The sequence below is a fragment of the Myotis myotis genome, unplaced genomic scaffold (assembly GCF_014108235.1).
Source record: "Myotis myotis isolate mMyoMyo1 unplaced genomic scaffold, mMyoMyo1.p scaffold_m19_p_4, whole genome shotgun sequence".
NCBI classification, from domain to species: domain Eukaryota; kingdom Metazoa; phylum Chordata; class Mammalia; order Chiroptera; family Vespertilionidae; genus Myotis; species Myotis myotis.
In genome coordinates, this window is record NW_023416346.1 from 17,411,467 (window position 1) to 17,425,725 (window position 14,259).

The 14,259-nt window shown below is 40.3% G+C and overlaps 1 pseudogene; it reads left to right on the plus strand.

The window, feature by feature from the left end:
* LOC118654350 overlaps nt 1–13,803 on the plus strand; it is a 54,456-nt pseudogene extending 40,653 nt beyond the window's left edge.
* The last annotated feature ends 456 nt before the right edge of the window (nt 13,804–14,259 follow it).

Here is a 14,259-nt window from a genome sequence, read left to right on the forward strand (position 1 = left end):
AATTTTTGGATTAGATTGTTTATCTTCCTTTTGTTAAGTTGTATGAGTTCCCTGTAAAATTTGGAGATCAAAACCTTATTGGAGATAACATTGGCAAATATGTTCTCCCATGCAGTGGGCGTTCTTATTTGGTTGATGGTTTCCTTTGCTGTGCAGAAACTATTTATTTTGATATAGTCCCATTTGTTTATTTTCTCCTTCGTTTCCATTGCCCTAGGAGCTGTATAGATAAAGATATTGCTGCGACATATGTTGCTGGGGTCCAGCACCAGAAGGTCCAGGGGTCCCCAAAGGTGTGGACGGAGTCGGCGAAGAAGGAAGGACACGGAGACAGTGTTCAGTTGATCAGCAGCCTAGCCAGGATCTCCAGCCAGGATCTCCAGCCAAGTTCTGGTCTGGATCTCCAGAGAGGTTCTGCTCTGGATCTCCAGCGAAGTTCTGGTTAGGATCTCCATCCAGGTTCTGTGTCCATGTTCTCTTGCTAGGTTCTCCAGGTTCTCCAGCCAGGTTCTGTAGCCAGGTTCTAGTCAGGTTCTCTTGCCAATTTCTGTAGTCAGGTTCAGTCCAGGATCTTTTGCCATGTTCTCTCGCTAAGTTCTGTCTCTAGGTTCTGAGGCCAGTTTCTGTCCAGGATCTTTTGCCATGTTCTCTCCAGCGAAGTTCTTCTATCTCTAGAGAACGTTCTGTGGAGGTTCTGTGCCTTCTGATTCTGTCTTAGTTCTGTGTTCTAAGCTCTGTATTCTAAGTTCTGTGTCTTGCTGTCTTGTTACATCTGTATTTATACCAGTTGATTCAATCCTATCAATCTCTATTACAAAGGTTAGGGCGTTTCCTATCTCCATTCCAGGGAGTAAAGATTATGTAGCTTAAGCATGATTGTTCGTAGTTAAAGTGATTAATTACCCACCTGGCACTAGTTAAGAGGTTTTATTCCCTCCCTAACTTCAGGGGAAAATCCCTACCTGGGGAAACAACCTTTCTCAGAGACCTTGGTTAAAACACATAGTGCCAAGAAGGTGAGCAAACATATTAAGAACAGTATGCTATATATGCCAGGTCCCTTGAAACAGCAAGCATGGACCGGCTCCCGGCAATATGTCTGATATTTTGCTGCCTATGGATTCTTCTAAGACTTTTATGGTTTCCCATCTTATGTTTAAATCTTTTGTCCATTTTGAATTTATTTTGTGTATAGTGTAAGTTAGTGATCTAGTTTCATTTTTTGCAAGTATCTTTCCAATTTTCGCAACACCATTTATTGCAGAAACTGTCGTGACTCCATTCTATGCTCTTCCCTCCTTTGTCAAATATTAATTGAGCATAATAATTTGGGTTGATTTCTGGGTTCTCTGTTCCGTTCCATTGGTCTACATGTCTGTGCCAGTACCAGGCAATTTTGAGAACCGTGGCTTTGTAATATAGCATGATATCTGGTATTGTGATCCCTCCAACTTTGTTCTTCTTTCTCAGGATTGTTGTGTCTATTTGGTTTTGTTTGTTTGTTTGTTTGTTTGTTTTTTATTCCATATGAATTTTTGGAGAGTTTGTTCTAAGGCTGTGAAATATGCCATTGGTATCTCAATGGGGATTGCACTGAATCTATAGATTGCTTTGGGTAGTATGGACATTTTAATGATATTGATTCTACCAATCCATGAACATAGTATATTCTTCCATTTGTTTATGTCTTCCTCTATCTCTTTTTTCAACATCCTGTAGTTTTCTGAGTACAGGTCTTTTACCTCCATAGTTCAGTTTATTCCAAGGTATCTTAATTTTTTTGGTGCAATGGTAAATGGGATTGGGTTTTTTTCTCTTACTGTGAGTTCATTATCCTATCTAATTATAGAGAAACATGGTAATTAGTGTATGTCCGCTACCCTTCCCATTGGCTAATCAACGAGATATGCAAATTAACTGCCAGCCAATATGGTGGCCAGCAGCCAGGTAGTTGGAAGCTAACATGAGGCTTGCTTGCTTCAGGGACGGAGGAAACCAACGTTCCCCTCCTGCCTTACCGGCCTCTGAGCTTGCAGTTTGAAACATTGTTACAAAAATAGAAGCTAAACAAAACCCCAGAAACCTGCTTTCAGCCAGCCGGGATCTCAGAGCTGGAGTTGATACAATGTTTCCATTATAGAGCCCAAACAAACCAGATACCTGCTTTCAGCAGCCGAGGCCTAAGAGCTGGAGCCAGAGCTAAAGCTGGCCCAGAATAAAAAAAAAGAAAAAAAGGAGCAGTTGGGAGCTTCAGTCCCAGCCTGAAAACAGCCCTCAGCCCCTCACCCAGACTGGCCAGGCACCCCAGTGGGGACCCCCACCCTGAAGGGTGTGTGACCAGCTGCAAACAGCCATCATCCCCTCACCCAGGCTGGCCAGGCACCCCAGTGGGGACCCCCACCCTGATCCAGGACACCCTTCAGGGCAAACCAGCTGTCCCCACCCATGCACCAGGCCTCTATCCTATATAGTAAAAGGGTAATATGCCTCCCAGCACTGGGATCAGCGGAGCTGAGAGGCCTCCCGGCACCGGGATCAGTGTGACAAGGGGAAGCGCCCAAACCCCCTGATCGCCTTGCTGCTCTGTGTGTGTCAGGGGGCGGGGCCACAACCTCCCTATCCGCCCTGCTCGGTTCGTGACAGGGGAAGGTGCCCCAACCCCCTGATCAGCCCTGCTCTATGCCTGATAGGGGGGAGCTCCCCAACCCCCTGATCGCCCTGCGGCTCTGTGTGTGACAGGTTGCGGCGCCCCAACCCCGCCCCACCCATAGACCCTACTCTGTGTATGACGGCGTAGAGCCATAACCTTCCCATCGGCCCTGCCCTGAGTGTGACAGTGGCGGTGCCCCAACCCCCTGATCAGCCCTGCTCTGTGCGTGACAGGGGGTGGTGCCGCAACCTCCCCATCAACCCTGCCTTGAGTGTGACAGGTGGTGGTGCCCCAACCCTCCAATCAGCCCTACCCTGAGCGTGACTGAGGGTAGCATCACAACCTCCCGATCCGCCCTGCTCTGTGCATGACAGGGGGCGGTGCCCCAACTCCCCAATCGGCCCTGCTCTGAGCCCGACCAGGGGCTGCACCTAGGGATTGGGCCTGCCCTCTGCCACCGGGGAGCAGGCCTAAGCCAGCAGGTCATTATCTCCTGAGGGGTCCCAGACTGCGAGAGGGCACAGGCCGGGCTGTGGGACCCCTCCTCCCCCCTGAGTGCACAAATTTTTGTGCACCGGGCCTCTAGTTCATGTATGAAAAGCCATAGATTAATGGGTGTTAATTTTTTATCCTACTATGCCAGAAGCCGGTCCACCCTTGCTGCTTGACACAGTCGCTGCAGGGAAGAAACATTTGGAATAGAATGGATAGGATTAAAATCAACTGGTATAAATACAGATGTAACAAGAGAATAAAGACAGAACCTGGCTGGAGATCCTGGACAGAACTTGGCTGGAGATCCTGGCTAAGCTGCTGATCAACTGAACGCTGTCTCTGTGTCATTCCTTCTTTGCCTACTCCGTCCACACTTTTGGGGGCTCCTGTACCTGCTGGGGCTGGACCCCAACACTGCAACATTGCCAAATTAATTTATTAAATCTAGTAGGCTTTTTTAATGGAGTTGTTAGGGTTTTCTATGTATAGTATCATGTCATCTGTGAATAATGACAGTTTTATTTCTTTTTTTCCAATTTGGATGCCTTTTATTTCTCCTTCTTGTCACATTGCTGTGGCTGGCAGTTCCAGTACTATGTCCAACAGGAGGGGTGAGAGTGGGCATCCCTGTCTTGTTCCTGTTCTTAGGGGAAATGGTTTTAGTTTTTGCCCATTGAGTATGATGTTGGCTGTAGGTTTGTCATATCTGGCCTTTATCATGTTAAGGTATGCTCCCTCTATTCCCACTTTGCTGAGAATTTTTATCAATAATGTGTGTTGTATGTTGTCAAATGCTTTTTCTGCATTTATTGATATGATCATATGATTTTTGTCTTTCTTTTTTTTTTAATATATTTTATTGATTTTTTTACAGAGAGGAAGGGAGAGAGATAGAGAGTTAGAAACATCGATGAGAGAGAAGCATCGATCAGCTGCCTCCTGCACATCTCCTACTGGGGATGTGCCCACAACCCAGGTACATGCCCTTGACCGAATCGAACCTGGGACCTTTCAGTCCGCAGGCCGACGCTCTATCCACTGAGCCAAACCGGTTTCGGCGATTTTTGTCTTTCAATTTGTTTATGTGATGTATTATGTTATTGATTTGAAAATATTGTACCATCCTTGCATCCCTGGAATAAATACCATTTGATCATGGTGTATGATCTTTTTTAATATATTGCTAGATGTGATTGGCTAATATTTTTTGAGGATTTTATCATCTATGTTCATCAGGGATAGTGGACTGTAGTCCTGTTTCTTTGTAGTGTCTTTATCTGATTTTGAAATTAGGATAATGCTGGCCTCATAAAAAGAGTTTGGAAGTGTTCCTTCCTCTTAGATTTTCTCAAATAGTTTGAGGAGTATAAGTGTTAGTTCTTTGAATGATTGGTAAAATTCCCCTGTAAATCCATCTGGACCTGGGCTTTTGTTTGGTGGGAGTTTTTTGTTGTTTTGTTTTGTTTTATTTTGTTTTGTTTTTGTTTGTTTGTTTGTTTGTTTTTTCTGCTTCTATTTCATCAGTTGTTATTGGCCTATTCAGTTTTTTTTATTCTTCCTGATTCCGTTTTTGTGATACTGTATTTTTCTAGGAGTTTATCTATTTCATCCACATTGTCTGGCTTGTTGACATATAGTTGTTCATAGTATTTTCTTACAATCCTTTGCACTTCTGTGGTGTCAGTGGTATCTCTCCACTTTCGTTTATGATTTTATTTATTTGGCTCCTCACTCTTTGTTTCTTGATGAGTCTTGCTAATGTTTTATCAATTTTGTTTATACTTTCAGAGAACAAGCTCTTGGTTTTATTGCCTTTTTGTATTTTTTTTTTCAGTCTGTATGTTATTTATTTCTGCTCTAATCTTTATTTTTTCCTTCCTTCTACTAACTCTGGGCTTTTCTTGTTGTCCCCTTTCTAGTTCTTTAAGTTGTAGGGTTAAATAGTTTTTGCTAATTTTTTTTTGTTTGAGGTATGCCTGTAGTGCTATGAACTCCCTCTCAGGACTGCTTTTACTGTGTCCCAGAGATTTTGGGTTGTTGTATGTTCATTTTAATTTGTTTCCAGGAAGTTTTTTATTCCTTTCTTGATCTCCTTAGCAACCCATTCATTGTTTAATAACATGCTATTTAGCCTCCATGTGTTTAAATGTTTTGGGGTGTTTTTACTGTAGTTGATTTCTAATTTCATTCCACTGTGATCTGAGAAGATGCTGGATATGATTTCACTGTCCTGGAACTTGTAGAGAATTGTTTTGTGTCCTAACATGTGGTCTATCTTTGTGAATGATTCATGTGCACCTGAGAAGAATGTATAGTCTCCTGCATTGGGGTAAAATGTTCCATAAATGTCAATTAAATCCTTCTGATCCAGTGTGTCCTTTAGAGTCTCTGTTTCCTTGATAAGTTTTTGTCTGGAAGATCTATCCAGTGAAATCAGAGGGGTGTTAAAATCCCCTACTATAACTATACTGTTGTTGATCTCTCCGTTAAAGTCCTCTAGAAGTTTTTGTTATATATTTAGGTGCTCCATATTGGGTGCATATATATTTACCAGGGTTATAGCCTCTTGCTGGATCAATCCCTTTAGTATTATGTAGTGACCTTTATTGTCTCTTGTGATGGCCTTCATTTTAAAGTCTATTTTGTCAGATATGAGTATTGCTACCCCGGCTTTTTTTTTTTTTCTTTTTCATTTGCACGGATATTTTCTTTCGATCCCTTCACTCTCATCCTGTGTGTGTCTTTTGTTTTGAGGTGGGTCTCTTGTAGATAGCATATTGTTGGGTCATGTTTTTGTATCAATTCAGCTACTCTATGCCTTTTGACTGGAACATTTAATCCATTTACATTTAGGGTTATTATTGATAGGTACTTATTTATAGCCATTTTAATTCTGTATGGCTAGGTTTCTCTCTGTTTCTTCTTCTCATTACAGCAATCCCTATAGCATTTCTTGTAATGCTGCCTTGGTGGTGATGTACTACTTTAGTTTTTTGTTTTGTTTTGTTGTTGTTGTTTTTTGGGTCTGCAAAGTTCTTTATTTGACCATCTGCGTTTAATGATAGCCTTGCTGAATATAGTAATCTTGGTCTCAGATCTTTGCTTTCCATTTCCTTGAGTACTTCATGCCATTCTTCTGGCCTGTAGAATTTCTGATGAGAAATCAGGTGTCAGCTTTATGGAAACTCCTTTGTAGATAACAGTTTTCTTTTATCTTCCTGCCTTTAAGATTCTTTGTCTTTCATTTTTAGCATTTTAATTATGATGTGTCTGGGTGTGGGTCTGTTTGGGTCCTTCTTGCTTGGGATTCTCTGTGCCTCCTGAACTTGTGTGACTTTTTTCTTTACCAGGTTAGGGAAGTTTTCTACCATTATTTCTTAAAACACTTTCTCTATGCCTTTCTCCCTTTTTGCCTCTTCTGGCACACCTGCTATTCTAATATTTTATGTTTCACATTGTCCCACAGCTCCCTTAAGCTGTCCTCCTGTTTTTAATTTTTTTTTTCTTTTTGGTTCTCTGGTTAAGTGATATTTTCAACTCTGTTTTCCAATTCACTGATTCAATCCTCAGCTTCCCCTAATCTGCTGTGTATTCCTTCCAATGTGTTCTTAATTTCTATTATGTCATTCTTTAACTCTGTTTCAGATAATTTTCTTATCTCTGCTTCATTTATCTCTTCTTCTGGAGAATTCTCTAGTTCTTCCATTTGTCTCTTCATTTTGCCTTTCTGTTTGGGTTTGTGACTATATATTAGGTAGAGCCTCTACACCTCTCAATCCCTAGTTCAGGATAGTGTTAAAGGCTGTTTCTGACTAATTAGATCAGGCATAGACACAAAGCTTCCAGAGACCGCCTCTGCCTACAGACTGATAGGATTCTGACTTGAAATGCCCCCCAGGCAAATGTTCTCATGTGTGGTGAGAATTTTTTTCAACAGGGTGGGGCAGTTGCTCCTGCCTGGAGGCTAATTGTTATTTTTAATCTCTTATGTGGCCTCAGAGCAAGGTGTTTTCCAATAGTGTGTGTCAACTGTCTTCCTCCCAGGCAAGGCAAATGTGTATGTAGGAAAGACATCCTCTGCTATGTGAGGGAATGACTCAGCACAGGAAACTTGGGGTATCTTCCTTCTGAGCTCTATCCCCTGAGACCCCAGTACTGACTTCTTCTTTCACAGTTCCAGTCCACTTAACCCTTTCTCTGCTGGAGCACAAGGTGGGTGGCTCCACAGGAAATTTTTTGCATTGGCCCTTTAAGAGGGTGCCTGAATTTTCAGCTGTTACTCCCTGGCAGACAGCACCTGCTGCTTTTCACAGCCAGATGTTATGTGGGTACCCTCCTCAGTTTTGGTGCTCTCTGTTGGGGGGCCCAACTTGGGGATTAGATCCCAGAGTCCTCAGTGGCAACCCCCCACAGCTGAGATATCTCTCTGGGACTTCAGTTGTTGTCTGTGGGCACCTGGCCAGACCTTTCATGACTCCACTCCTCCTACCAGTCTCTATGCGGTCTCCACTTTTGGTCCTCGGGTATCAGGGTTCTCTCCTGCAAGTTTTCCATTGATTATTCAGGAAGTTTTTCTGTATTTTAGCTGTAATACCAGTTTGTTCTTGGGAGCATGTCCGTGCAGCATCCACTTACTCTGCCACCATTTTAAATCCTCCTTAACTCTTATTTATATCAATTACCCTACAGTATAATTGGTTTCTTATATGTCATCATTTCACTTAAAGTTGAAGTTTCCAAGAACCTAGTGACAACCTTAAGTAAGGACTTAACTGTACACTGAAGTCCTGCTGTTACACCATTCTTAGGGTCAGAGCCATGCAACTGCTTGGGAGTGGCAAGTCCATGCTTCTTCAAGGTGTTTCTAGCACTGCTGGTAACTGAATAACACTGGACTTGATCCAAGGTGAGTTATGCCAAATTCCATGCTATGTGCTATATAGAGAGGATTATATGATGTTTAGAGACCAATATGTTGTGTTCTGTATTTGTCTATTATTGTGTAATACAAGATCTTCCAGACAAGAAAAAAAATACACTGTCTCAAATCCTGTTTACTGCTCCTGATGCCCAGGACTTTAAGGTATATGTTAAGAGTATAAGACACAAGAAGGATTTTTTAAAGCTCCACAAATGCATATCACTGGAACCTAAAATAAAGAAATACTTAGAAAACCAGCCATCGCAAGTTCTCGAGAGAATGAGGCTGCTCTGCAAAGAGAGCAAAAATTATATAAAAGAAATAAGTAAATCACACCACAAATCTGAGAGCTTCTACTCAGTGATGAAAGCTTCTGATATGTTTCTATGCTCATGCTTTTAACATATCATTTATAAGCAAAACTGGGAAATGAGACAATAAAAATAAACAAAAATGGTAAGCAATTATTGAAGACTGAACAAGAAGGAAACTGAATTAGAAAGGGTAACAGAGAAAGCCTCATGATACTTTCCAGATTTCCTTAAACTCTTTCTTCACACAGACTAAGTCCAAGTGCCTAGCATTTGTCATTTCAGCTTATCAGTTAATCTCTGTTCACACTTTCACTTCAGAGGCACTTATGTATACATAAAATTGTCAGCCCCAACAAAATGTGTAATATTTGAAAAATCATTATAAACATACTATCTTGCTGTGGTGGCACTCTAGATAATATAAAAGACATTCATATCCATTCTTTCATTGAATATTTTACACAAATAATTTGAAACTTTTCATCCTACATTCTTCTGATATGTAAATGTTCACATGAACATTTTCTAAATAAATGTATTTTGTATTTCATAGATGCTATCTATCACTGTTAGTAAATTAACTTTCACAGTAGCCTTAAAATGTCAATCCTTTCATGAAAAGCAAAATTAAAAACAACAACCTCCATCTGAAAGCCCTGTTGGAGGCCATAAAAATCCTTGTTAATAGACTTGGTATTAAATAGTAACTATGGGCATATGGCACAGTATACTGCTGAAAGTGTAGCTAGAGCCCCTTTGGGGAAATAAAACAATAGAACCTATGTCTTGCAAACCTGATCTTCATGGGGGCAGTCAGCTTCTTGGCACTTTTTAAAATTCTAAATCCTCACCTTCATGTGTAGAGCACCTGATTAGCTAAGCTAGCTAACCTCTGACTATGAAAGTAAGTTCACCTAATGGCACCTGTATAAACAGAAACCTGGTTGTGATTGTATTCTAAACAGGATTCATCCAGCATGCAATATTACTACAGACATGCCCCTTCCTCATTCAGGCAAATAAGTCACTAAGCACTTACAGGAGAGAGCACTCGAAGGTTTGTTTTGCCAGGAGAAACAGGGGCATTATTTTACTACTGTGATGGGGGGGGGGGTGAAGGACAAGAGCATTTTTCAATAAATGTAGTATTTATACAAAAATACGTGTACTGAAACAAAATTGAAAAGGAAAGCACATTTATCAGAGAGGAAAGACTTATTCAAACATTAGAGCTCTCATGTTACCTCTGTTTTCATTTGAGATATTTGTATTTTAATACTTTTGCATTCCAAAAAGTTTTACTCTGTACTCATGATTTTGCTGTTAGCTAAATGATCAATCATGCTATCGCCAATTTCACATTGAGACTTCATGACAGGATGAAATCAGAGAACAAAATGGCTGTGGGGGAAGAATTTTTTAAAATACAGCTAGTTTGAGGAACAGGCAAAACAGTAAAAAAAAAAAAAGGGGGGGGAACATATGAAGTATAAATGCATCTATCTAATCTATCTATAAGACAGATCTATTGCAAAGCTTTCCACAGCACGGAAGTCATTGTATGATGCATCTGAGTGTTGAGACTAGTAAAATACTATAATCTAGTTGCAACTAAATGCCAATATTTTAGTCCATTGACTGTGGGCACTGATTTGTATTTACTGCATGTCTCTAAACTATATGAACACAAAGAATACACTGAAGGCTACTTATGAAATAAAGCTCAATTTTATATTTACACCCAGAAAAATGTGTTAAGAAAATCCAACAGGCACAAATCCCAAACAAGAGTAATAAAGGGTATCAGAATAAAGCCTCACATAATATTTTCAAATAACTGATGTTAGAGCCTATTCTGTAGGTGTGGAATCCTACTCATGTACAACTGGGAGGGAGAAGAAGCTCTAAGATATAAAAACCCCAACAGTGGTTTGGAAGCAAGATACTCAGGAGAAAGCAGGAAAGCCTGGATTTTTATTAAGAATTGAACCTCTTCAATTTAACTTTGGCAAGCAAGTAATGCCTATTCCTTTTAATATTGATATTACATTTAAATGCAAGTTTTGAATGACTGCTCTCTAAAGATTCAACTGATGGAAATGATCTACTATTACAAAGGCAGATCATGCTTGCTTAAAATAAATCACTTTAACTTTGCCTTTGTAATACATTCATGATACAAACAATTCTCTCTTCATGCAAGGCCTGACATTAATTCTAATCTTATAGTGCTCTCTACTGGTGATAAATTATGTGAAACCTCATTAGGTATTGAAAGGCCTAATTAACTTTTCATCTTAGGCTCAGATTATCATTCAAGTCCAGTGTAACACCTCCCAATTCACTGAACTGGGCAATCAGAATCTAAAGAGCACCAGGAATCTCCCTCATGTAAGGAGGGAAAGAGATCGCAGCAGTTCTCAACCTGTGGGTCGCGAACAATGAAAATACATCCTGCATATCAGATATTTACATTACGATTCATAACAGTAGCAAAATTACAGTTATGAAGTAGCAACGAAAATAATTTTATGGTTGGGGGTCACCACAGCATGAGGAACTGTATTAAAGAGTCGTGGCATTAGGGAGGTTGAGAACCACTGTTAGAGCCTCCCCACACACACTATGTACTATGCATCAGAGGCACCCAAGAAAAAGAGTCCCCAATTTCAGAACAGGGCTATTTAGGCAGGCTTGTTGCAAAGCAGATCAAGTGAAAAATGCTTAATGAGGAATTAATAGTTGGATTGGAATCCTGGCTTTGAGCCACAATAGCCTTGTGACTCTGAGTAAGGCATTTTACCTTTGAAGCTTTAATTTTTCTCATCAGTAAAACAGAAATGATATTTCCTGTCCTACCTGTATTACTATGCTGTTGTAACAAATGAGATCATAGGTAAAGTCGTACTTTATAAAAATTATACTATTAGTATTATCACATTATCACAGTAAAAGAGACATTATTTTCTTTAGATGAGCCTTAAATCTTTTTTGTTTTTATCAGTGGAATTTTCAAAAACATAATCTTACATGAAACTTTAATATATTGAACTGATTTCATTAGTATAAGTGTATGGTATAAGTGCAAAAGTATAACTATTTACTTATTAAGTCAGTTAATGACAAGAACAAAACTGTCCGCATGTACATGAAATTTTGAAATCTGGGGTTATGGTTGTCAATTAAACTCATTTGCTATAATATCGAATTTATTCTTGGACTTCTTTTAGGTGCTTAGTATCAGCAAAAGTATAATTCAGAGAGATAAGTTCTGTATTTTTCCATGTGTAAAATGCCCCCAAGTATAAGATGCCCCTCCATCTCACTTTTCCAATCCAAAATTAAGAAATCAATATTTTAAACATTTTTCTGGTTTTCCTCTTAAGGCCTTCTTCTTTTTTGGCATATTAAGAAGTTGTTCTCCCTGTTTTCTCCACTGTCTGATCATACATTCAGTTGGAGGAGGTCCACATTGTCTCTCTGCAGCTCTATTTCCATGCTCTTTTTGCATAGCTGATTACATTCAGTTTGAATTTTGCAGAGTTAGACAATCATTTACTGGTATTTATTTTTTATTTTTTTGACATTTTTATGGGCTCAGAATGCTCTCGTCCCTGTTGCATCTGTGCACTCTCCACCTCCACCTCCAATCACAGCATCAGCTGATGTCAGTAACAATAAGGCTCATGATTGGAGGAAGCCTGTTTGACAAGGTATGGGCAGCTAAGTGCCCATGTGGCTCCCTCCTCCCCTGAGTTCCATATATAAGATGCCCCTCGGTTTTTAGTCTAAGGCAGTGGCTCTCAACCTTCCTAATGCCATGACCCTTTAATACAGTTCCTCATGTTGTGGTGACCCCCAACCATAAAATTATTTTTATTACTACTTCATAACTGTAATTTTGCTACTGTTATGAATCGTAATGTAAATATCTGATATGCAGGATGTATTTTCATTGTTACAAATTAAAGCATAGTGATTAATCACAAAAACAATATGTAATTATATATATGTTTTCCGATGGTCTTAGGCGACCCCTTGAAAGGGTCGTTTGACCCCCAAAAGGGTCACGACCCACAGGTTGAGAACCACTGGTAGAAAACTATAGTGTCTTATACCTGGAAAAATATGGTATCTGTAAATGACAATTTTTTAATTGCTTCAAAATCCCAGCATACATTTCAACTAAAATGATTCAGAAGCTTAAACAGTAAGTGGTAATAATAGCTACTGCTCATACTATTTATGTACTAGGTATTTTTCTAAGGACTTCATGTATATTTATTTTGTTCTCATAAGAATCCCAACAAGGTGGTTGTTTCTAAAGTCACCATTTTTCACAGGTAAGGAAAGAAATTGAGACAAAAGAGATTAAGAAATATACTCAAGGTGATACAGCAGGTCTGGTGCCACAATCTGTGCTCTTTAACCACTTTGGTACATTGCCTTCTACAGAGGAAAGGCTTCTTTGGAAGTTGAATCACCAAAAAGATATAACAGAGTCTTCATGGAGAGCAGCTGTGGTTTCCCTGCTAGCGGTTCTCAACCTGTGGGTCGTGAACAATGAAAATACATCCTGCATATCAGATATTTACATTACGATTCATAACAGTAGCAATATTAGTTATGAAGTAGCAACAAAAATAATTTTATGGTTGGGGGTCACCACAACATGAACTATATTAAAGGGTCGCGGCATTAGGAAGGTTGGGAACCACTGGTAGAAGCTGGTGCTTGCACTGCAGCGGCCACCAGGCCAGTCTTTCGCCTCTCACAGCACCCTCCTCACATAGCCTCAGATGCCCCAGACGACCAAGGTCCCCGCCTCCGCTCCAGAGCCACGCAGCCATGCCTCTCTTCAGCCGCCCATCATGTGTCCACCACGCCCACCTTGCAGGTGCACCAGAACTGCCACCAGGACTCGGAGGCCTCCATCAACCGCCAGATCAACCTGGAGTTCTACGCTTCCTACATCTACCTGTCCATGTCTTACTACTTTGACCATGATGATGTGGCTTTGAAGAACTTTGCCAAATATTATCTTCACCAATCTGATGAGGAGAGGGAACATGCTGAGAAAATGATGAAGCTGCAGAACCAGCGAGGTGGCCGAATCTTCCTTCAGGATATCAAGAAACCAGGCCGTGACAACTGGGAGACTGGGCTGAATGCAATGGAATGTGCCCCGGCACTTAGGAAAACGTGTGAGTCAGTCACTACTGGACTTGCACAAACTAGCTACTGACAAAAATGACCCTCATTTGTGTGACTTCATTGAGACTCATTACCTGAATGAGCAGGTGAAATTCATCAATGAATCGGGTGATGACATAACCAACTTGCACAGGTTGGAGACCCCTGAAACTGGCATGGCAGAGTTTCTCTTTGAAAAACACACCCTGCGAGACAGTGATGAGAACTAAGCCTTAGGCTGCTTCCCATAGCCTCAGGTGTGACTGCCTGGTCACCAAAGCAATACTGCGTGTTGGAGATACCTTTACCTTTTCTATAACTTGTACCATCACCCAGCCATATATTTCATTTGTACTATTCCTTCAAATAAAGTAATTTGATACCACCCCAAAAAAAGATATAACAACTGCTAGAATTCCTGAATCAGAACATGCTAAATTTGCAGTTAAACTATGAACGGGATTCTCAACCAGCCTAAATCTTCATTATTTGGCAAAATTATTTTCCTAAAATATCTTGTTCTGGCAGCATCCTTTAAAATATATATGGGATACCTCAGTGCCTATCTGTAAGGTAGTCCCTGGACATTTCAAAACAGCCAAATTTGTTTTCCATGATTACTCCATTAGAGGTTTTCATTTCATGGCTAAAAATACAACCATAAACCTTGTAACTTTACAAGTACA